The 23,330-nt window shown below is 47.0% G+C and overlaps 1 pseudogene; it reads left to right on the top strand.

Annotated features, from left to right (window-relative positions):
- The window catches only part of LOC117191944, a 120,016-nt pseudogene that overhangs the window by 44,215 nt on the left and 52,471 nt on the right, over positions 1–23,330 (top strand).

The raw sequence follows: 23,330 nt of genomic DNA, 5'->3' as shown, positions 1-23,330 counted from the left end.
GCCTGCATAAGTGGAAAATTACGCGATAAATTCAGAAAACATAGTTTTGAGTGCTTCATTAAGCCGCGCAGAGCAGAGCAATGCAGAGCGGAGAGCTTTTCTGTCTCCAAGTTTTGCTTTGCTTTTGCCTTTTGCTTCATTTAGCTTTGTTCACTGTTAAATGCCGGCTACTTGTTTGCCTCTTGAACCGGTTTCGTTCTGCGAATTTTGTTGTTGGTTTTAGGAAAGCTTCAAACTTTTGGCATAAAAAAGCATAACAGAAAGCACCTGCTGCTATGGCACTGGGGGGAAGCTGCAGAAGACAAAAGGAAACGCAGAATAAACAGAAGAGGCAGGTGCAATCCGAACATCTGGTTGAAATGAAAGACCAATTGGACAGCACGAACTCTTCAACAAGTGGAAGCAGAGACGAAGCAAAGCCAAGAAGAGAAGAAAAGGCAATAAATATATTCGAGAAAGAGCAAACAGCAAATAAATATATTACGTCTTTACGGTGGTGGAGAGTGAAAGGGAATGCAATTTCGTTCAAGTTGGAATGGAAACGGAGACGAAGAAAGAAGGAGCGATAACGGATGGTGAATCTTCACCTCCCCCCTCCCTAAATCACTCTTCTCCTCTGCTTATCACCCCCTCTGTCGATCGATCTGTCGATCTGGTTATAAGAACAGCTGCAAAATTTTATTTTGAACTGCGTGTTTAACTCTTTCCGCACATTCGTTCTCTTCCTCCTTTCGCGCACATCTTTTTGCACGCCTTCTCGCTCCCTTGCTCCCGTATGGCAAGCACATGTTGAATCTAATATGAGACTGTATGTGTGCGTGTGTATGCAGAGCCATTTAAAGTACAGTGGGTCTTAGAGTTCAAGAAAAACTGACCTTGGAGCTGGGACACTATTCATATTCCGTATTAGATGTTTGAAAGGAGATTTTATGAAATTTAAATTACACTTCCTGCCATCCTCCAATTGACAAATTAATTTGGTAAACGACAACTCAACGCAACGAACGCCTCGAAGCGAAATTTGTTGGAATTTTCAATGCGTGCGCCATGGAACACGCACCGCCCGAAAAAGTCAACGAATTGATTCGTTTTCATTTCAGTCTATAAAATTTCATGGGCCAGGAATGGGGCGGTATCCAATAGCTGGAATTTGTGGAATTAGAGGAATATATAATCTTCTTCGGACAGTACTGTTCGAATGATTGCCCATGAAGCTGGGAGGGAATGTCTTTTTGCTGTAAGACCATGCCAGCAAACAAATTCTCTTTGGTGAATAGTTTTCAAAAGCCTGAAATATCTCTAGAGCCGACAAATTGCAGACTCACGCCTCAAGAATTGCATCAAAATTTGAATGGGGAAATGGGGGAATGGGGGAGTGGGGGACTAGCACAAAGGATAGACAGAGGTGGACGAGAGGCATTGGGACACGGCAGTGCATAAAATTTAATATGAAATCGCTTGGCAGTGCAACAGTGACAGCAGGAACAGCAGGGACACCAGAGAAGGGGCAGAGAGTGGTCTGAAAAAGTGTCAACGAACGATTTTCGCCTGGTGCCTGCCTGGGCCTTTTGTCTGCCAGCACAAGTTGTTTCTGGCCTCTAAAAGTAAAAAATAAAATAAAAGAGCTTTTGTTGTCCGCACTCGGTTCCCGCTCGGGGAGTCGCTGATCCGTGGCACTCAATTCTCAAACAGCAAAGGTGGAAACAATAGACAAACTGTTGACATGGACATGGCTATGAATACAGAGAGACCCTGCAGAGAGTACTCGTACTTCTCCCATCAATGCACTTCCGTTGCGGAAGTTGTATGCTATGCTACTATTCTGCTTGTATTTCTAGTGACTCAAACTAATTTGTGTTGTTTATCTCTCTCTTTACTCACCACAGCTTGTGGCAGTCAGACTTTGGCTGCCAATCCACCAGATGCCGACCAGAAGGGACCCGTCTTCCTCAAAGAGCCCACCAACCGCATTGACTTCTCCAACTCCACCGGCGCCGAGATCGAGTGCAAGGCCAGCGGCAACCCCATGCCCGAGATTATCTGGATACGCAGCGATGGCACTGCCGTGGGCGATGTTCCCGGTCTGCGCCAGATCTCCTCCGACGGCAAGCTGGTCTTTCCGCCCTTCCGTGCTGAGGACTACCGCCAGGAGGTGCACGCCCAGGTCTACGCCTGCCTGGCCCGCAATCAGTTCGGATCCATTATATCACGGGATGTCCATGTGCGAGCTGGTAAGTTGAGCGGATTCTTGCTTAAGCGGAGGGCAGTGCAGTCGGATGTTGGTCGAGATTAATTTCCAGAGGAAATGTAATAAAATAGTACCAATAAAACAGTTAAAGAGATCCCGCAGAGGCTGAACATTTATACAAAATATAACAGATACACTCAGAGAAAAAAGGCATGGTAAAAATAAACACACGAATGTTAAAAATAAATATTCGGTGAAAGGAAATAGAATCCAGTTCTATTTAAAGATAAATGTCGTTAAAAGTATTTTAATTTCGACCCATACTTAAATATATTAAATTTGTACGAAATATGTATATTTAATTTAAATATGAAATATGTATATTTAATTTAAATATGAAATATGTATATTTAAATTAAAATTTAGTTTCTTGGCAGATCTATATTTTTAATCTAATTAAATTTAATCTTAAAGTGTAAAATATCAGCGCTTTTTCTCTGGGTGTATAGCAAGTAATATGTGAACATTTTAAGATATTTATTTCAAGAAAAACCAACTCTGAAACTTGCACTTCCCTCGGCTTAACATTTCTACTCAAATTTTCAGCTAAATCCCATCCGTGCGATGATCGATCAACGTTGGCTTTCGTTTCGTTCCGCTTTGACCTCCCGCCACCTCTCAACGTTGGGATGTTTTTTCCACTGTTTGTTATCGGCTATTAAAGACGAATTTTCCATGGACTTAGCTTTGAACGTTTTCCACGCGCTTTCATTTTCACGCACACACACACGTGCATTCATTTCTTTACTGACTTTTCGCAATGCTTATTGGAATTTAATGCAAGTTGGCATTTTCACTTTAATCGGCTTGCCGTTTCGCTTCATCTCTCTTCCTGTCTTCCTGCCTTTCTGTCAGTCAGGCAGCCGCCACTCGAAGTGTTTTGTTGGCAACTGTACTTACCATTTGACAGATCAGCTCCCTCTCTTCGTGTCATCGCCTGGTGATGTAATTGTCACTTGCCGACCCAAAGCTCCGGCTGTGTGTGTGGGATCGAGTGGTGGTTTATCGAGTTATAGAGCCAGACAGACACGTCCCTTGGCTCTACGGCTACTTCCGTAGCCAAGCTGAGCCTAAATGGGCCAGACTTGATTATATTTTAGCTAATTATGCTGGAATCATTCTGCAGAGGAGCACAGCCGTCGCTTACACATCGCTCCATCGGCTGGCAATTAGCCAGCCAGCACACCTGAACGGACGGAACGGAACTCCCTTGGCGACCTCTCTCGCCTGACATCATTATTGTCGTTTGCTTTCGCTTGCTATTAACCAGGGGAATTTATCATTTTATGCTTATGTTATGTGTGAATAGAGCGGACATGGAGCTGAGGAAAACCGTGTAGAGAGCCAGCCCGGTGCTTGTTGGCCAGAATGAAATATGGCTTCGCCCAGTAGCCAGTGTGAAGGCTGGCACACAGAAAACTTTGCTTAATTGAAATTAACTTGGCCTGTCGGGCGGCTTAAGAGTGATTATGATAGTTTCGGGGTTTTCATTTAAAGAGTTTCCAACCAAGAAAAACAACAAAAATAACAGGCAATCAAACCAAACCACTTCCAGGAATAGGGTGCCTAAACTTTGTCAAGGTTAAGTCCGTCCAGGGCTTAGATTGAGACCGTGGGACTCCGAGAGCATACACTTATTCATTGTGATTGCACCTACTCCTTTCGTCCTATCGTCCAATGCAGTGGTTGCCCAGTACTACGAGGCGGATGTGAACAAGGAGCATGTGATCAGGGGAAATGCGGCGGTTATCAAGTGCCGATTCGTGGCCGATTTTGTTGAGGTGGTGTCCTGGCATGCCGACGAGGAGGAGAGCTACTTTCCCGGCACAGAATACGGTGCGGGATACGAATTGGGATTATTCCCCTAGCGATAGAATAGTTTTTGGTCTACTAAAAGCATGAGTTGGTTCCTGTCATACCATTTCCATTTCCATTTCACACATCACTCTCATCCTTTTATTATGTATACCGAAAATCCAACTTTATTTTCATTTCTTCTATATGTTTAGTCGTTTCGCAACACTACGGAGAGGATATACATAAGGCGTTTGTCATACGCGGAAATTCCGCTATCTTGAAATGTGATATACCATCGTTTGTGGCCGATTTTGTGAATGTAATATCCTGGCACAGCGACCAGCAAGAGAATTTCTATCCCGACACTGAATATGGTGTGTTAAAAATCGATCGCTTCTCTCTCTGTGTGTGTGTCGCAAAACAGCACTATTTAACCTATTGTACAACACTTCAGAGAAACAACACTCAAACTCCAGCTGTAACTCAATTAACCAACACTGGTTAGGAAACAGTGTGCAATAAACTCCTTCGCCTTCGCTCCTTGGACCTTCCTTTGGGTTTTGCTTTCAGTTTCACTTTCACGTTCAGTTTTCTTTTGGATTTCTGTAAAAATCAATTTTTTTGGTTGTTCATTTTTGTGTCGGTTCTGTGTGCTGTTGTTTTAGTCGTTGCCCAACACTATGACACCGATGTAAATAAGGCCTACGTAATACGCGGCAATGCGGCGGTTCTCAAATGCGAAATCCCCTCATTTGTGGCCGATTTTGTGAGCGTTGTGTCCTGGCACACCGACCAGAACGAGGACTTCTCGCCAGGCCAAGAATATGGATTGTCTATGCATTGAATATTGGCTCTAGCCTTAGCTTTAGCTTTAGTGAGGTTATGTGTACAAAAAGTAGGAAAACTACCCATCCATTTCCCTTATTCATCTTTTAAGTTTACATTGTTTGCATTTTCTATCTGTATCTGTTTTTGTATCGGTGGCTAGAGTGCCCCTGCGTGCCGATGAGCCATGTTATCAGAACTACGTATTATTAACCTTTTTGGCCGGCGGATGGATGGCGGGAGAAACTTTCCCACTGAGTGCGCTTTAGGGACCATTAAATGCACTTTACTGATGCGGCTCTCTGGCTGCACATTTTCACACGCCTCGCCACACGCAAGGTGTCTGGCTCTGGCAGTGTCTTTCTCTAGTACTTGCATTATAAAATGTTCTGTAATCTGTAAACTTTCCTCCCACGCAACTCCTCAAGTTGTGCAACAGTTTTACGAGTCGGAGGTCAACAACGAGTATGTCATAAGGGGCAATGCGGCGGTGTTGAAGTGTTCCATTCCATCGTTTGTGACGGACTTTGTCCAGGTCGTATCCTGGCAGGACGAGGAGGGCCAGCTGTATGGCACGCTCGGCGAACAACAGGGAGCTGGTACATACTAGACATATTGCATTCTTGGGCGACAAACACTTTAAAACTATAGAAGATTCTCCACTTCCAACTCCCCTCCCCATTATTGCTTTCATTTCCTTTAAAAATATTATTTAATTCTCCATCCTCTCTCAGTCGTGAATCAGTATTACGAGGCCGAGGTCGTGTCCGAATATGTGATCAGACGCAATACGGCGGTATTGAAGTGCACGATACCCAGCTTCGTGGCCGATTTCCTGCGCGTGGAGGCCTGGGTGGCCAGCGATGGCACAGAGTACGCACCGCAAGAGGATTTCGGTACAGTCCTCAGAACTCTCCTCCTCCGATCTACGAGTAGCTTTAAGTAGGATTCCATATCCCCATGCCATCCCGATCTCCCATCTATGCCTCCTCCTATGCCCTTGATTTGGCTTTGATTTAATTTCCATGTAAATTCTATCGAATCGCAGTTGTAAATCAGTACTACGGCGCCGACATTCTAATGGAATATGTCATACGGGGCAATGCGACGGTGCTCAAGTGTTCCATTCCATCGTTCGTGGCCGATATTGTGCGCGTGGAGTCGTGGATCGATGAGGCGGGCACCGAGCTAAGGCACTCTGATAATTATGGTATTTACTTGCTAAACAGAAGGCATCTGCAATAGTTGAAGGGGTTCCACTCTTCCACTCCCACATTTCTATCCTATCCAGAATTTACACTTTCTTTTTTGATTTTGATACACTTTTTTCAGTTGTGAATCAGTTTTATGAGGCCGAAATAATGACCGAATATGTCATAAGGGGCAATGCGGCTGTTCTTAAGTGATGACGAGGGCAATGTCTTGTCCTTCTCGGACAACTATGGTGCGATCTGGTGCTCCCTAGACTTTTAGACTTAGGATTATTCTAGAACCTCCCAGCAATCCTCACCTCATTTTCCAGCCCCTATTTCTTATTTTGTATTGTTTCTTTCGAATCTTTGAAGTCGTTTCACAGTTCTACATAACCGAGGCAGAGAATGAGTATGTGATCAGGGGCAATGCGGCGGTCGTCAAATGCAAGATTCCCTCCTTTGTGGCCGATTTCGTGCAGGTCGAGGCATCGAACTGTGGCCCGACAATGCCACCAGCGTCTATGGTACGAAGTGCAATCCGAAAACAATAAAAACCCTTTCTGTATAAGGCCTCCTGTACAGAGCTCCCAACTCTGTGAATCTCCCATCCATTCTATTATCCTTTACCTTGATCTTTTATGTTATTTCTTTGGCCTAGTTGTGATCCAAACGTACGAAACGGAGGCTGACAATGAGTATGTGATCAGGGGCAATTCGGTGGTGATGAAGTGGGAGATACCCTCGTATGTGGCGGACTTTGTGTTTGTCGATCACTGGCTGGACTCGGAGGGTCGCAATTACTATCCCAATAATGCAGACGAGACGGGTACTTGGACCAATATCTATCATTGCTCTAGATGCCCCCCTTTTGCCCTCAAGATCCTATCGATTCCTTTCGATTTCAGTTTGATTTTTCCCTTGATTTCCCTCTCAGTTGTCCATCAGTTTTACCAGACCCGCGTCATCGATGAGTTTGTGCTGCGCGGAAACGCTGCCACCCTCAAGTGCCTGGTGCCCTCGTTTGTGGCCGATTTCATCGACGTGGAAGGCTGGATCGATGAGGAGGGTGTCGAGATACAGCGGCCCCTGCCAACCGATTCTACGGGTAACCATTGGAGAACCTTTGCGCGCCTCTGTTCGGCTTAAGAGTAGTCATTCCTTCTCCATTAAACATTCTCCATTCTCCATGATCCAATCTCCGTTCCTGATTCCATTTCAATCCCTGATTTCGTATCGCTTTTAAACAGTTCTTTGAGTCGCAGGTGTACGACGAGTACGTGATCAAGGGCAATGCGGCCATATTCAAGTGCCAGACGCCCTCCTTTATGGCGGATCATATTGAGATTACCGATTGGATCGATACCGAGGGCGAGGTCTACACCAAAAACATCACGGGTAGGCGCCGCAGCGAGTTGTCTTTCGAGCCGCATGAAGGGGTTTTCTTTCACACACACACACCCACGTTCATTATTTCCCTATGATTTCCATCCTATGCGTACGAATACCACCCTAAACGATCCAACTATCCCCCGAACTTTGCAGTGGTGCCACAGTCCTACACCGTCAATGTCATGGACGAGTCCATTCTGCGCGGCAATAGCGCCATAATGAAGGGCCACATACCCAGCTTCGTGGCCGATTCGATTCGATATATATCCGCAAGAAGATATCACAGCCAGCGGTAATGTTTGTCAGATAATCTCGGATTAAGCAGAGAGCTAGCTCTCCCTCCTCTCCTCTCCACTACACTCCACTCCACTCCGTCCTCCCGCCATTCGAATCGGTTCGCTGCCTAGGCTTTCACTTCTGCTTTCCGTTCTTTCTGTTCTTTCTATACTTTCTTTACTCTCTTTTCTGTTTATCCCCCACATCCCACCAAGTTTTATTTTGATCCCGTTCCCGCCAATATCCATGAGTCGCTCCCGACTTGCCCCATCCCGAACCCCTTCATGTAGTTGAAAGTAGCGTTGTTTTGTAGTCCAGTGTAAATACATACAAAAATGCTAATAAATATTAAAACTGATCGATCTAACAATCTGTACATTTCTCACGCAAAAATCAGTATATACATACACCTATATACATATCTGTGTATAAATATATACAACATCATGTGCAATCCGCATACCATATAAAGTTATTGGCATTTTTGTGGTGGTGCATGCTACACGTAGTAGTTAAGACTGTAAGATTGCAGTGTGGGGAATTTGTGGCTTTTAAAAAGAAATTAAAAGAAAATAAATATTTCAATCGTAATTCGAAACAATCTTTTAGCCGCACTTTTCCGCAAATTCCCGGCATTGTTTTGCTTTGGTACATTGTACAGCTAGTCTATAAGCAAGGAATTCTATTCAAACACACAAACAAATAATAAATAAAAGTCTTACCACAGTCTCTCATTCTTCTGAACGAGTTCTTTTGCTTGAATCAAAGTTTGAATACGATTCTTTTGATGGGAATCGGGACTGAAGAGAGCTCTAAATGTATATTGTTTTTAAAACAAATCTCCTGCAGTCCCGAGACCCCAACTAAATGAAAGTCACATTGCATGAACACAACGATTAGCAATGCCAGAAGATTTGCACAAATTAAGAACAAATTAAAGTAACGCAAAAACACGAGGAATGAATATTTATAAAGCATGCATGTGGCTTTCTTAGTGAATAAATTCAATTAAGTTCCCAGCATCTTAATTGAGTTTCTTCCGCTGTAAAAGTAGATTGCTTTCGTTAGCCAGGCTCTTTGACAGTCATCCACTAACATTTCCATTCCATCTACCGTTCTACATCTCTCTCACTGAATTCCACCCCGATCAGATGGCAAATATCTGGTACTGCCCTCTGGAGAACTGCATATCCGCGAAGTGGGACCCGAGGATGGCTACAAGAGCTACCAGTGCCGCACCAAGCATCGTCTGACTGGAGAGACACGACTGAGTGCCACCAAGGGTCGCCTGGTCATCACAGGTAAGTCGCTCCTGTGCGCCAATTTTATTCAATTTCTTTGCTTAAGAGTGAAAAGCTTCAGTTATCTGTAATTGATCATTTTCAATTATCACTCATATGATAACCGTAATCAATAAAATGAGACAAACTTAGGGTCTAGATGAGTAGATCACTTCCCCGTACTACGATTTCAACTTCAAGTGTGCGTGTTGCTATATCTGCAGGAACATCAACTCTATCGACACGATTTCAAAAACCCTGTGGAAGGTCGCTTCGCTTTTAAATTTATTATTTTAAATCGGATATTTTAGTTATTGCAAATTATTGTGGTATATGGCAATTTCTAAGTGTGAGGAAGTAATCTTCATACTCATCCAGCCCTACAACTTTATTTTTGTCTCGCAGAATGTACAAAATGACTATTAATGATAAATCGATACTTATCGATAACTTCAAAAAGTCAATTTTATATGAATTCAAAAAATTAAATTTCTTATTTCTAGAACTGTAATTCTAATTATAAAAGTTGCAAGTTAAAATTAGAAAGTACGCTGTCATCGATAATAATCAAAACTAAAACTTTTCACATCCATAACTAATATCTGATATCGAATTCGAAATTAAGAATTCGATTCCTATCAAATTACAAAGTTCTATATCTATGATAACTAAGGTTTTTCGTGTCGCACAAGTAAACTTTATAGAATAATAATTAACGTAATTATTCCAAAGTCGGTCTGCACTTTGTAGATTTTTAATCGTTTTTTCTCAAATATATTCCATAAAGTTTACTTCCTGCAAAACAAAACCGGAAATTGAAGGATATATCCTGTCAATTGAGGTTTGCTTGTACAACATTTATTTGGAATGCGCTAAATGCTTACTGAACACAGATTTGATTATTTCTAAATGCTTTCCAAACCTAAAAAGTATTCCAAACATTTGTTAAGCTTAAAGCCAAGAAGAAATCGAGAAGTAAGCACGGATTCTTCTTGGTACTGTTTCGGAATTAAAGAGGATATAATGTCTATCGTTTCATAGCTACAATCCGAGTATATGTATGCACTATATAGCACTATATCCTCTGTGATTTCTTTAGATATTAATTTTTAATAAACAAAATGTCTTGGAAGCCAATGAAATGCAATCAAAACGATTTTTCGCTTAAAATCTCTTTCTTTGCACAGTCTTTCTCTCTTTGAATATTTGAATGTAAAAATGAATAATTTGAAAAGTTAAAAGATAATTGGTCCAGTTTTGACCTCGGCAAAGACTTGATGTTGCTTGTAGCCTTAGTCCAAATTGAAAACTGCCTGAGGGTTGGGATAGGGTACTCGATGCGATAAGAGGCTTGAAACAAAGCCCAGTTTTGATTAGTGCTAGGGTTGGTCCGATCCAGAGTAATCCCAGTCGAAGAGCCAGTCAAAGTCCTTGCCAAAAGGCAACCTTCAATTCGTATTCTCCATTCAAACTGCGCCCAAGGTAAGTGCCACTCTTTCAGCTGCAGCTCTATTGATCTATCGATCTACTGCTTTTCTTGGATTTTTATACCCGATACTCAAAATGAGTATTGGGGTATATTAGATTTGTGGTAAAAGTGGATGTGTGTAACGTCCAAAAGGAATCGTTTCCGACCCCATAAAGTATATATATTCTTGATCATCATCAATAGCCGAGTCGATTGAGCCATGTCTGTCTGTCCGTCTGTCCGTCCGTCCGTCTGTCCGTCTGTCCGTCCCCTTCAGCGCCTAGTGCTCAAAGACTATAAGAGCTAGAGCAACGACGTTTTATATCCGGTCTTCTGTGATATGTCACTGCTACAAGTATATTTCAAAACTTTGCCCCGCCCCTTCCGACCCCACGAAGGGCGAAAATCTGTGGCATCCACAAATTCAAAGATACGAGAAAACAGAAAACGAATAATCGTAGGAGATGTCCATATCTTCTAGAGAGCAAAATCTGAACCAGATCGTATAATTATTATAGCCAGAATCAAGAAAACAATTTCATTTTTTCTCGCCCTGTCTCTCTCTAACACACACGTAGCATAGGCGGCTTTGCTTAGAGTAAAACATTAGCGCCTAGATCTCAGAGACTATAAAAGCTAGAGCAACCAAATTTGGTATCCACACTCCTGTTAGATCTCACTATAAAACGTATATCTCATAATTTCGCCCCACCCCCTTCCGCCCCCACAAAAGACGAAAATCTGTTGCATCCACAATATTGAGGATACGAGAAAACTAAAAACGCAGAATCATAGATAATGATCATATATATCAGATTGCTGAATCTGGATCAGATCAGATCATTTTTATAGCCAAAAGGAACAAATCAATTTGCACTGGCTACGCAGCACCTGACGTCACGCTCAGACTGATTTTCTGTCTTTCTCGCACGCACTCCTTGTCGTGTCGTTTAATATTAGCGGCGTCTGCCGGAGGAGAGCCATACTGACTTAGTATCGGGTATAACTGTAGAGTTGCGGTCTCCACAGCAACGCACAACGTTCCCCCTCGTTAATTCTGATTCTGATCTCGATTCATTCACAGAACCAGTTGGCAGGGTTTCGCCCAAGTTCCCCAATACTCTGACCAGCAGCAGCTTCACGGGGGATGCTGGCTGCAATCAGACCCTGCTCTGTCCCGCCCAGGCCTATCCAGCTCCGTTCTTTAGGTGAATGTCCCGTCCCGTCCCACCCACCTTTGGCCAGTTTCCAGTTAAAGATTTCCTTCCGTATTTGATGAGCCTTATATTCCTTATGTTCTTTCGTTGAAGAACCGATCGCCAGTGTCGGTCCCAGACTTCTCTCCGGCAACGACATCAAGGTGGTTCAGTTTGCCGCTGGACATGCCCTGACCCTGCTCTGTCCAGCCCAGTCCTATCCAGTGCCAGTGTTTAGGTAAGACCTCCTCCTATCCCAACTGAAGGTGCCATTCACTTGGAGAATTCCTATACGATCTGCATCCTTCTTCGCAGAGCCCGTCGGCAGTGTGGGGTCTCGCCTCACCAGCGTCGATGAGTCACGCATTCTCCGCGTTCATCTGACGGCAGGCGCCACGCTGCTCTGAACCGCCCAGGCCTATCCGGTGCCCTTCTTTAGGTAAATCCCCCGAACCCAACATCCGGGCAGTGCAGAGATAGACATTCCCACTGACTTTCCATGCATTCCCTCCCCAATCAAGAGCCTGTTGGCAGTGTGAGCCCCAAGGTGACGGCTGGCGATGATGCCATAAGGATACGCAAGGTCTCAGCGGGTCACAGTGCCACGCTTATGTGCCCCACCCAGGCCTATCCGGTTCCCTTCTTTAGGTAAATCCCCCCAAACCCAACATTCGAGGCACTAGGCACCCCAGCTAGGACTCCATTTAACTCCAATATTCGAATATTTAGAGCCCGTTGGCAGCGTCAGTCCCCAGTTGAGCGGCAGTGGGAATCAGGAGCACATAACACTCCTTCGTGTCCCAATGACGGGGAGCGTCACACTCATGTGCCCGGCACAGGCCTATCCAGTGCCATTTTTTAGGTAATACAAGTACAGTCCCTCCTCCCAACAGCAGGCAGGGCGCAGCCAGCCCTTTCTCATAGATACTACTACCTTTTCAAGAACCCGTTGGCAGCGTTGGTCCCAGGTTAACCTCCGGCGATGATTCGCGTACGCTGAGGGTTGCCCGAGAGGCGAGTGTCACCCTGATGTGTCCAGCTCAGGCCTATCCCGTGCCTGTCTATAGGTAATCCCATAATTCCCAACTCAGGCAGTGCTCCCCTTTCCCTGGTTCCTGTTTTCCAGAGCCCGTGGGCAGTGTCAGTCCCAAGATCAGTTCAGGCGAAGACTACAATCATGTAAAAGGGAAAAGCAGCCAAGACTCGAGTCTACTCTGACCGGCACAGGGCTATCCAAAGCCCTTCTATAGGTAAGGCAGTTTTCAAATAGAACTCACCCATGGGACACCCTCTTCTTCTCTCTTGCAGAGCCCATTGGCAGTGTCAGTCCCAAGATCACCAATGCCGATGATCTGAAGCATGTGAAGGTCATGAGTTCGCTTAGCCTAAGTCTCCTGTGTCCTGGCCAGGCCTATCCGCAGCCGATCTATAGGTAAACCCCCACCCCAGCCCATCATTCGCCAGGAGTTTTCTGTTGATTTCTGTTGCGGGAGGAGGAGTTTCTCTTGAGCGTTTCGAAACCCCCTTTCCAGAGCCCGTTGGCAGTGTGGCACCCAAGCTGAACTTTCTCGAGCGCTTCCGAATGATGCAGGTCCAAAGCGGCAGCAGTTTCAACATTCAGTGTCCCGTGCAGTCGTACCCCATGCCAGTATTCAAGTAAGAACCTCTTCCCTTGTGAATTTTAGAGCCCGTGGGCAGTGTCCGGCCCAAGGTGAATGCCCAGGACAAGCATCAGTTCATAGACGTGGAGCTGTCGAGCGGCTATGCCATGCTCTGCCTGGCACAGTCGAATCCTATGACCGTCTTCAGGTGGGTTTTCGGTTTCTCTGCGGAGGAATGCATCCTATCCTTCCTTGTGTGTCTTTGTTTGCAGAGCCCGTTGGCTCGGTTAAGCCAAAAATAAACATTCAGGACAAGCTCCAGAGACGCGAAATGGCCCAAGGAGTCGGCCTGGCCCTGCTCTTCCCGGCACAGTCATATCCGATGCCCGCCCACAGGTGCGCGACTCTTACAATTTTCCAATTTACGGGGTGCACTATGTGATTATTCTATTATTTCCCCTTTCCCTGTTCAGGCAGTTCTGATTGGAGCTCTCTTTCTTTGACTTACTTTCCCTCGGGGGTTCGGTTCTCTTTCCAGAGCCCATTGGCAGTGTTCCGCCCAAAGTCAGCATTGACGACGAGGTGGCCAATGCCCGGGGATATGTGGGCAAGAGTCTGAGCCTCAAGTGTCCAGCCCAGTCGTATCCGATACCCGTCTACAGGTGGGTTCTCCTCAATCATCCCAGCATTTGGGCAGTTTTCGGAGTCGCTAGATTGTCCAGCGTTGATAATTTCATTGCTCTCCCTAGAGCCAGTGGCCTCTGTGCCCCCGTAACTGAATCTGCTCGAGAGGGTACGCACCATGGAGGTGCCCTTTGGCCGGGTGTATGCCATGCAGTGCCCCGGCCAGGCCTTTCCCGTGCCCATCAATAGGTGATGCTCTCCACATTCAGGCGGCTCCCTTTCTCTCCTTTACCCTTGCAGAACCCATAGGCTCTGTGCCGCCCAGGATTAACAACATCAACGACAAGTTCCAGTTGATGCATTCCGATTGGGAAGAGACTTTGCCATGCAGTGCCCCGGCCAGGCCTTTCCCATGCCGATTGTTAGGTGGGTGTCGTGTCGCTCTATTCCAGCATTTAAGGCCTCCTTTTTAAAAGTAGAACCTCCCACAAGATGACATATATCTCCCCCAGAACCCATCTGTTCTGCCCAAGATCACGAGTCTGCACGACAAGTTCCAGGTGCTGCAGGTGAAATCGGCCGAGGATTACTCCATGCAATGTCCTGGCCAGGCCTATCCCGTGCCGATAGTTAGGTTAGTCCAACGAATCCCTTGACCAAAATTCAGTTAGGACTCGACCTGTGATAATATCCCCAATTCCATTCCTAAAACCAGAACCCGTGGGCTCTGTGGCGCCCAAAGTGGACACTCGCGATGAGTTTACGTTTGCCAGGTCTCGTCTGGGGGCCTCCAAGGCGCTCATATGCCCAGCCCAGTCATTTCCCATGCCGGCATTTAGGTAATCCCAACATTCAGGGTCAATTTTGTTCCCTTTTAAAGACCGAAACCTCATGTACCTTTCTGTAGAGCCCGTCGGGTGTGTGGCCCCCAAGGTGGACATCAAAGATGAGATCAACTATGCCCGTGTGGCACTGGATCATAGTCTGGCCATTGTTTGTCCCGCTCAGTCCTACCCAGTCCCTGCCTTTCGGTGAGTGTCCCTCCCAACATTTTGGTAGCTTAAGGACTTCAGGACAAAGTCTAGGAATAAGAGAAGAGACCTATTTTGAATCTTTGCAGAGCCCGTGGGCAGTGTGGAGCCCAAGGTGGATCCAAATGATCGCATCAAATGGGTCGATAAGCCTCGTGGCAGCTCCCTCAGCCTGCTGTGTCCGGCCCAGTCCTACCCAGTGCCTGCTCAGAGGTAAGCTCTGCTCCCCCTCTCAGGCAGTTTTCAATTGGTAGTTGCCTCAGAATCCCTCTGAATGGAAACGTTCTCTGCAGAGCCCGTGGGCAGTGTGGCCCCCAAGGTGGATGTCAAGGACCGCATCACGTGGCTGGACAAGCCCCAGAGCCAGGCCCTGAGCCTACTCTGTCCAGCGCAGTCGTATCCCGTGCCTTCCAATAGGTAGGGCCGCCTCCACTCTCAGGCAGTTTTCGACCTACCGTGCATCCTTTACCCCCAATCACCAAAATCTTTTGCAGAACCCATTGGCTCTGTGGCCCCAATGGTGGACATGCATGACAAGATGGATTTCACCATCAGACACTCGAATCAGTCTTTGAATTTGTTCTGCAAGGCGCAGGGCTATCCGAAGCCAGCGTTTAGGTGAATCCATTGTTTTGTCGAGTTCCATACACCAGAACAAGCAGCTTTCTCTCCCAGGGATACTTAGATATGTAAAATCTCTCTCTCTCTCTCTCTCTCTATCTGTTGCAGAACCCGAGGGGAGTGTGGCGCCCAAAGTAGAGATCAAAGATAAAGTGGGCATTTTTTGGGCCAATTCGATCGTTGGCCCTGTTGTGTCCAGCACAATCGTATCCCATGCCAGCATATAGGTAAATCCCCGTTCAGGCAGGACTGAGATCCAAGTGCAACCCTTCTCTTAGAACCCATTGGAAGTGTGGCTCCCAGGGTGAATCGCAAGGACGAGTTCAATCATGACCGTATCAAGATAGCCCAGACCATAGCCATCCAGTGTCCAGCGCAGTCGTATCCAGTGCCTGCCTATAGGTAAAGTCGAGTGCCCTAGAGGTGGTTCCCATCTGCATCTTGAGGCTTCGCTCAGTAGGATACCATTCTCTTTGCAGAGCCCGTGGGCAGTGTGGCCCCCAAGGTCAACAAGAACGACGAGTTCAGTCACGATCGCATTGCTGTCCATGGGATTGTGGCTCTCCGCTGTCCGGCCCAGTCCTTTCCCGTGCCCTTCTATAGGTGGGTCATTGTCGAGCTACCCATCCCAGTCCCTTCTAAATTGTCTGGAAGTTGTTGTCCCTCCCCCTCCGCGTGGGCTGATCTTCGAAGTCTCGAATCTTTGCAGAGCCCGTGGGCAGCGTGGCACCGCGTGTCAATAAGAAGGATGGCTTTAGCCACGACAGCATCAGGCTCTCACGGACAATAGCCATCTTCTGTCCCGCCCAGGCCTACCCCGTGCCCTTCTACAGGTGAGCGGCAGCTGGTGGCTTGTCCAAAGTTTTCCAATTAAGAGCTTTCCAGCCCCCTCCGCAGGCCTCATTGGCTTCAAAAATACCAATTAGCCAACGGCTCATAGCTGTCGCCCGATTAAACCCATTCATGTCACGCAAATTACCCTTCCTCCTTTGGAAAATTTAGTTGAGTTGAAGAAGGCGGCATAGACAGATGGTAGTTTCCATTGTTCTCGACCAACTTTGGGAGTTTTCAAGGGTTAGTTGTTTTGGTATCTGTCATTCGAACTTGTTTTGTTGGTTCCTTGGTTCGTTGTAGAGCCCGTGGGCAGTGTGCCGCCAAAGATTAGTGTGGGGGAGCGACGCAAGGATGCAGAGGTGCGTCTGCACGGAGACCTGAGCATCTTTTGTCCAGCCCAATCGTATCCTGTGCCAGCATTCAGGTAAAAACACAGCCAATTCTCATTCGTTCCAGAGCCCGTGGGCAGTGTAGGACCCAAAATCAGTGTTGGTGAACGCCTCAAGGATGCGGGGGCGCAGTCGAACGAAACTTTCACCCTCTTTTGTCCAGCTCAGGCGTATCCAGTGCCGTTCTTTAGGTAAAACCCCACCCATTCAGGCAGTTTCTTCTGGTAATATATATATCTCAAGCGCTCCACTATCTTCTGTACAGAGCCCGTGGGCAGTGTGGCGCCCAAAATCAGTGTAGAGAATCGTTTGAAGAATGCCGAAGCTCGCCTGGCTGCAACTTTTACGCTCTTCTGTCCAGGTCAGGCATATCCAGTGCCGTTCTTTAGGTAATCCCACGGTTTGGGCAGTTTTCAATCCCGTTTTAGGCGATCCCCTTAACGAATTTCCCCTTAACGCCTTTGTAGAGCCCGTTGGCAGTGTGGGTCCCCGCCTCACCTCCGGCGATAAGACCAGGAACGTGGATATTCCTCTTTCGGGCAGCATTACCTTACTCTGTCCTGCCCAGGCCTATCCGGTGCCATATTTCAGGTGATTCCTCCCCAGCACAGTCCCCAGGCATTCAGGCAGTGTAGCTGCTCCCCGAGTGGCGCTGATACAAAAAACGAATATCGAATATGTTCGTCTTGGGGGAATCGTAGCCATAATGTGCCCGGCGCAGGGATATCCAGTACCAGCATTCAGGCAGGTCCTTCAACGACCCCTTTTCTGCTTCTAACCTGGTCATTGTTGTCTTCCAAATAGAACCCATTAGCAGTACAGTGCCCAAAGTGGTTTCACTGGCAAAATTCGATATGAAAACCTATGCCAGTTCCTCCACGATGGCTGTGCTGTGTCCTGCCCAGGGCTATCCGGTGCCGTTCTTTAGGTAAAGACCCACTCGTTCAGGCAGTACTCAGAGATCCAGGTCCATAGATTAGAGTTAGTTCTAAGTGAAATTGAAATCTTTCCAGAGCCCGTCTCGAGCATAGCTCCCAAAGTGCCGCCGCTACAGTCGCGTCCTCTGGTTGTGCCTGGTCACAGCAGTCACCCGATATTGTGCCCCGCCCAGGGCTATCCGGCACCCAGTTTCAGGTACAACAGTCCGGCAGTGGGGATTTCCTTGGGTTTTGGGTATTCTAGAAGTACTTCCGCCTTTTCCAGAGTACATTAGCAGCAGTCCGCCCAAGATCAACGCTATGACCTACAAACCGAATGTAGTGGAGTCGACCAAACCCACCGCCATCCTCTGTCCGGCCCAGGGCTATCCGGCGCCCAATTTTAGGTCGGTTGAGATTCCATCCCTAGACCAACATCAGGCTGGGGGTTGAGTACTACTATAAACCCTGACTTTGTTCCGAACTACCTTTTATAGAACCCATTTCGAGCAGTGCACCGAGAACACCAGCTCTGGTTCAGAAACCTCTCGAGCTGCTCGAGGGCCAGTCGATATCGTTGCTGTGTCTTGCCCAAGGATACCCGGCACCAAGTTTTCGGTAAGCCGAAAGCCAACATTCTGGCAGATGTCATTCCTCTATTCCTATTGTAGACCCCGTTGGAGGCAAGGCTCCCACTCTGCTGTCGAATGACATCAAGCGGTCGTGGATCGAGCGGATGCTGTCCACCAACCTGGCGCTCTTCTGTCCCGCTCAGGCATATCCCGTGCCCGCTTTCAGGTTAGCAATCCAGTCGCCTAAGCCAGCATTCATGCAATCTCTTGGGCATAGTCCTTCTATATACTCTCACTCCAATACTCTTCCGTAGAACCCATTTCGGCCAAGGGTCCGACTCTTTCGGTGGACACCAAATGGTCCGGCATCGAGCGTCATTGCGGCCGAGATATTTTTTTGCTATGTCCCGCCCAGGCATATCCGGTGCCTATAAGCAGGTTAAGCACATACCCTCCATCTCCCCAGAAACGTGACTTTTATTATGCATGAGAATGTGTGAACTTTAGGAGGTGTGTTCTGTGTTCATTCATAAAAATGCGAGCGCGCAGAGTAAATCAAACAAAAACACACACAAAACAAAACAAACAAACGCACACAAACACACACACACACAGGGTATATTCCATTGAAGGTGGGGCGGTTGTTCTGATCTGTTTGTATATGTTCCTGTGCTTACTTTCCCGCTATTCAATATGCCTTGCACCCACACAGACGATACAGATAAAAGTAAAATCAGAAGAGAGTGAGTACGTTCTTTCCCCACTCTCACAGACCCCACCCCACCCACAGAGAGGCTCCCACCCTCTTTCCCTTTCTACAATTTCCACAATCAGCTGGAACCGCAATCCACAAATAAATGCGTCTGCGCATGCTTGCGATCCACACGAAATTTCCAAAACAATTACCCCTCCGCGCGTATTGTTGTGTGTGTGTGGATGGCATCCATCTCGCTCGCACATTTATTTATGATTGAACGCACGTTTTTGGGTCAACAGACGACGGGCTTTGTCTTCACTCTCTTGAGGTCATCCACTCACCTCCCCCCCTCCCACTAAGTGGCGCTCCACTTGTTGCACCACGCAGCTGTGCTTCCGATTCTGCGCATGCCCCTTGCCACCAGCATTGACCTTAATGAAATATGCATCACTTTCCATCCACTTTCGCTGTTTTCTTTTGGTTTGTCTCTGAAAAGTTTCGTGATATCTTGAGGTGGGTTATCCAGGGTCAGGGTTCATGGCTCAGAGTCACGTACAACGTCTCCGAGGGGCTGAAATTGAATTTAATTGAAATTAGAGAAGCGAAAACTTCCTCAAACCGAGTTCAGGCAGTTCTCTGAGTTATAGTCTCTGGGTTATAATCCATGATCCATGATATAAATATTTACAGAGCCCGTGGGCGCCAAGGCGCCCACATTTTCCCTCGAATATAAGCTCATTGAGGTGGAAAAGCTGAAGGGTTCGGACTTTGCTTTGCTCTGCAAGGCGCAGGCCTTTCCCGTGCCCATCATTAGGTGAGCTCTCCACCCCTCGAAACGCCCACCCATTCAGTGCAGTTTTCAACAGATTTTGTTCGGGCCATCTTCTAATGCAATGATTTACTATTCCCAGAACCCATCGGCTCCAAGGCACCTTCTGTGGCCACTGGAGTGCTATCATTCCAGCAGAGTATTCCTTTAGACTCCACCTTTTCCATGCTTTGCCAGACGCAAGGGTTTTCAGTGCCCTTTTTTAGGTAAATCTTATAGGAATCCATCCATAGAAAGCTCGTCCTTGACCAAACATTCAGTCAGTTTTTATTATGATAACCTTCGAGGCTAAAAACCGGACGTAAACGTTTCTTTCACGAAATCATCGGCTCCAAGGCACCTTCTGTGGCCACTGGAGTGCTGGGTTTTCAGCAGAGTATTCCCTTAGCCTCCACCATTGCGATGCTCCGTCAGGCGCAAGGGTTTCCCGTACCATTTTTTAGGTAAATCTTTTCAGAAAAGAAGTCGAATGTTCAGTCAGGTTTCATTATGGGGACATTAAAAGCCCAAAGCCCTAACAAAAATGTTTCTTTGAAGAACCCGTGGGCTTCAAGGCTCCAAGTTTTCCCAGCGTGGCATCCACGTTTACCATCCAGACGACCCAGAATAGTGCCGTAGCCCTCACTTGCCAGGCCCAGTCCTATCCAGTGCCCATTTTTAGGTAAAAATAGTTCATCTCCCCATTCTAACGAAGGGTGCAACGCTGCTCAACTGGTTCTGACTCTGAATAGTATATACAAAATGATATACATAGTTCTATAAGCATTTACTCGTGAAACGTATTCCTTTTAGAGCCCGTTGGTGCCAAGGCTCCGACCTTTTCGAGCGACTCCAAGGGGAGCATCTTTGAGCGTTCGGTCAATGCCAGCTTTGCCCTGCTCTGTCAGGCCCAGGCCTATCCCGTGCCCATCATTAGGCAAGTTTCAGGCGGAGATGTCACCTTTACTCGTTTCCTTTTACAGAGCCCATAGGCGCTAGAGCTCCCACCTTCTACTCCGACTACAACTCCTTCTCCTATGCCCGAGCTGTGGGCCAGAGTTTTGCATTGCTGTGCCAGGCGCAGGCCTATCCCGTGCCCCTCATGAGGTTAGCTTTAAAATAACATCCCATTCCCTTCATGAGTTGTTAATTGTTGTTTTGCAGAACCCATTGGCGCTAGAGCTCCTACATTTTCAACGGATTCCAATTCGTTTTCCTACACCCGTTCCGTGGGTATGAGTTTTGCATTGCTGTGCCAGGCCCAGGCCTATCCCGTGCCACTCATGAGGTAGATCCAACACTCTAGACCCTTCTTCAGGCAGTTTTTAGAAGATCCGTACCCTAAAAGTATTGTTTGACTTGCAGAACCCGTTGGGGCCAAGGCACCCACATTTGCCAGTGTCTCGAAAATATCCAGTCTACTCGGCTCCAGTTCGAGTGATATTGTGCTGCTGTGCCAAGCCCAGGCGTATCCAGTTCCCTTGATAAGGTAGAGACCCGTCTCCTTTCGTTTTATTTTAGAGCCCGTCAGTGCCAAAGGTCCGACCTTTGCCAACGACATGAAGAGCTAAACATTCGTGCGATATTTGGGCCAGAGTTTCGCTTTGCTGTGCCAGGCCCAGGCCTATCCCGTGCCCTTGATAAGGTAGCCCTAACATATCATAAGGAATAAGTCTCAGCATACCCTAGACCCCACCACATTTGAACCTTCGACTATTATTATACCCGATACTCAAATATCAGCATCAATAGCCGAGTCGATTGAGCCCTGTCTGTCTGTCCGTCTGTCCGTCTGTCCGTCCGTCCGTCCGTCTGTCCGTCCGTCCGTCCGTCCGTCCGTCCGTCCGTCCGTCCGTCCGTCCGTCCCCTTCAGCGCCTAGTGCTCAAAGACTATAAGATCTAGAGCAACGATGTTTTGGATCCAGACTTCTGTGATATGTCACTGCTACAAAAATATTTCAAAACTTCGCCCCGCCCACTTCCGCCCCCACAAAGGACGAAAATCTGTGGCATCCACATTTTTAAAGATACGATAAAACCGAATCGTAGAGGATGACTGTATGTTCTAGAGTGTAAAATCTCAACCAGATCGTATAATTATTATAGCCAGAATCAAGAAAACAATTTCATTCTTTCTCGCTCTGTCTCTCACACAGGTTTCATGGTCGGCTTTGCCAATTGCAAAATATGAGTTCAAGGATCTCAGAACCTATAAGAGCCAGAGCAACCAAATTTGCTATCCACACTCCTGTGATATCGGACCTTGACCGTTTCGTGTCCAAATTTCGCCACACCCCCTTCCGCCCCCGCAAAGGACGAAAATCTGAGGCATCCACAAATCTCAGAGACTATTAAGGCTAGAGTAACCAAATTTGGTATCCGCACTTCTGTTAGATCTCACTATAAAACGTATATCTCAGAATTTCGCCCCACCCCCTTCCGCCCCCACAAAGGACGAAAATCTGTTGCATCCACAATATTGCACATTCGAGAAAACTAAAAACGCAGAATCATAGATAATGACCATATCTATCAGATTGCTGAATCTGGATCAGATCAGATCATTTTTATAGCCAAAAGGAACAAATCAATTTTCACTGGCTACGCAGCCCCCGACGTCACGCTCAGACTGATTTTCTGTCTCTCTCGCACGCACTCCTTGTCGTGTCGTTTAATATTAGCGGCGTCTGCCGGAGGAGAGCCATACTGACTTAGTATCGGGTATAACTGTAGAGTTGTGATCTCCGCAGCAACTCACAACGTTCCCCCTCGTTTTTTTTGTAGAGCCCGTAGTCAAGCTCCACGTTTGTCAAGCAGATCGCGACTAGCTGGGCCCTGCTCTGCCAGGCCCAGGCCTATCCCCTGCCGATCATCAGGTTAGTCCCGACAATCAGGCAGTTTTCGCCCCTTTTCCTTGAGAGGAACGGAACACCCCTTAAACGAGTAGTGAAAACTTTACAGATCCCGTGGGTAGTGTGGCCCCCAAGATATCCGGTGGACGGCTGCAGGAAATAACCAGAGCAGACCACACCGACTTGGGCATTTTGTGCCTGGGTCAGTCGTTTCCCACGCCCGCATTCAGGTGATTCCCCCAATCCCCCACCGACAGCAACATTCAGGCAGAATAGAGATCATACGGATCCTCGTTTAATTGCAGAACCCATTGGGAGTGCGGCTCCCACGGTTCATGCATCCTTCAGGCAGTTCTTGGGGGAACCACTCTCACAGAGTATTCTATGATCCACTCCACTTTTCAGAGCCCATTGGCCATGTCAAGCCACGCATAGCCGTCAAGAGCATTGAAATCAATGAGGTGCCATTGGGCGAGACCTTTGTAGGACATTGTCCTGGACAGGGTTATCCAATGCCAGTTTATAGGTATATCTCCTGTTAGGTTCTGGTTAGGTTCTGCCCCGGAAAAACCCTCAAAACAGTGGTGCACAGAATGAGCAAGCTATATCCCCGATAAACAAGAAAGAAAGCTCAAGGTAAGTAAAGGCCACTCCACATGTCATGCCGGAGAAACGTGAGTAGCCCCAGGATCCCAGGAAGACTTTCTAGGCT

Source organism: Drosophila miranda (genome assembly GCF_003369915.1).
Source record: "Drosophila miranda strain MSH22 chromosome Y unlocalized genomic scaffold, D.miranda_PacBio2.1 Contig_Y1_pilon, whole genome shotgun sequence".
In the NCBI taxonomy this organism is placed as follows: domain Eukaryota; kingdom Metazoa; phylum Arthropoda; class Insecta; order Diptera; family Drosophilidae; genus Drosophila; species Drosophila miranda.
This window is presented reverse-complemented; position numbering and strand designations above follow the sequence as displayed.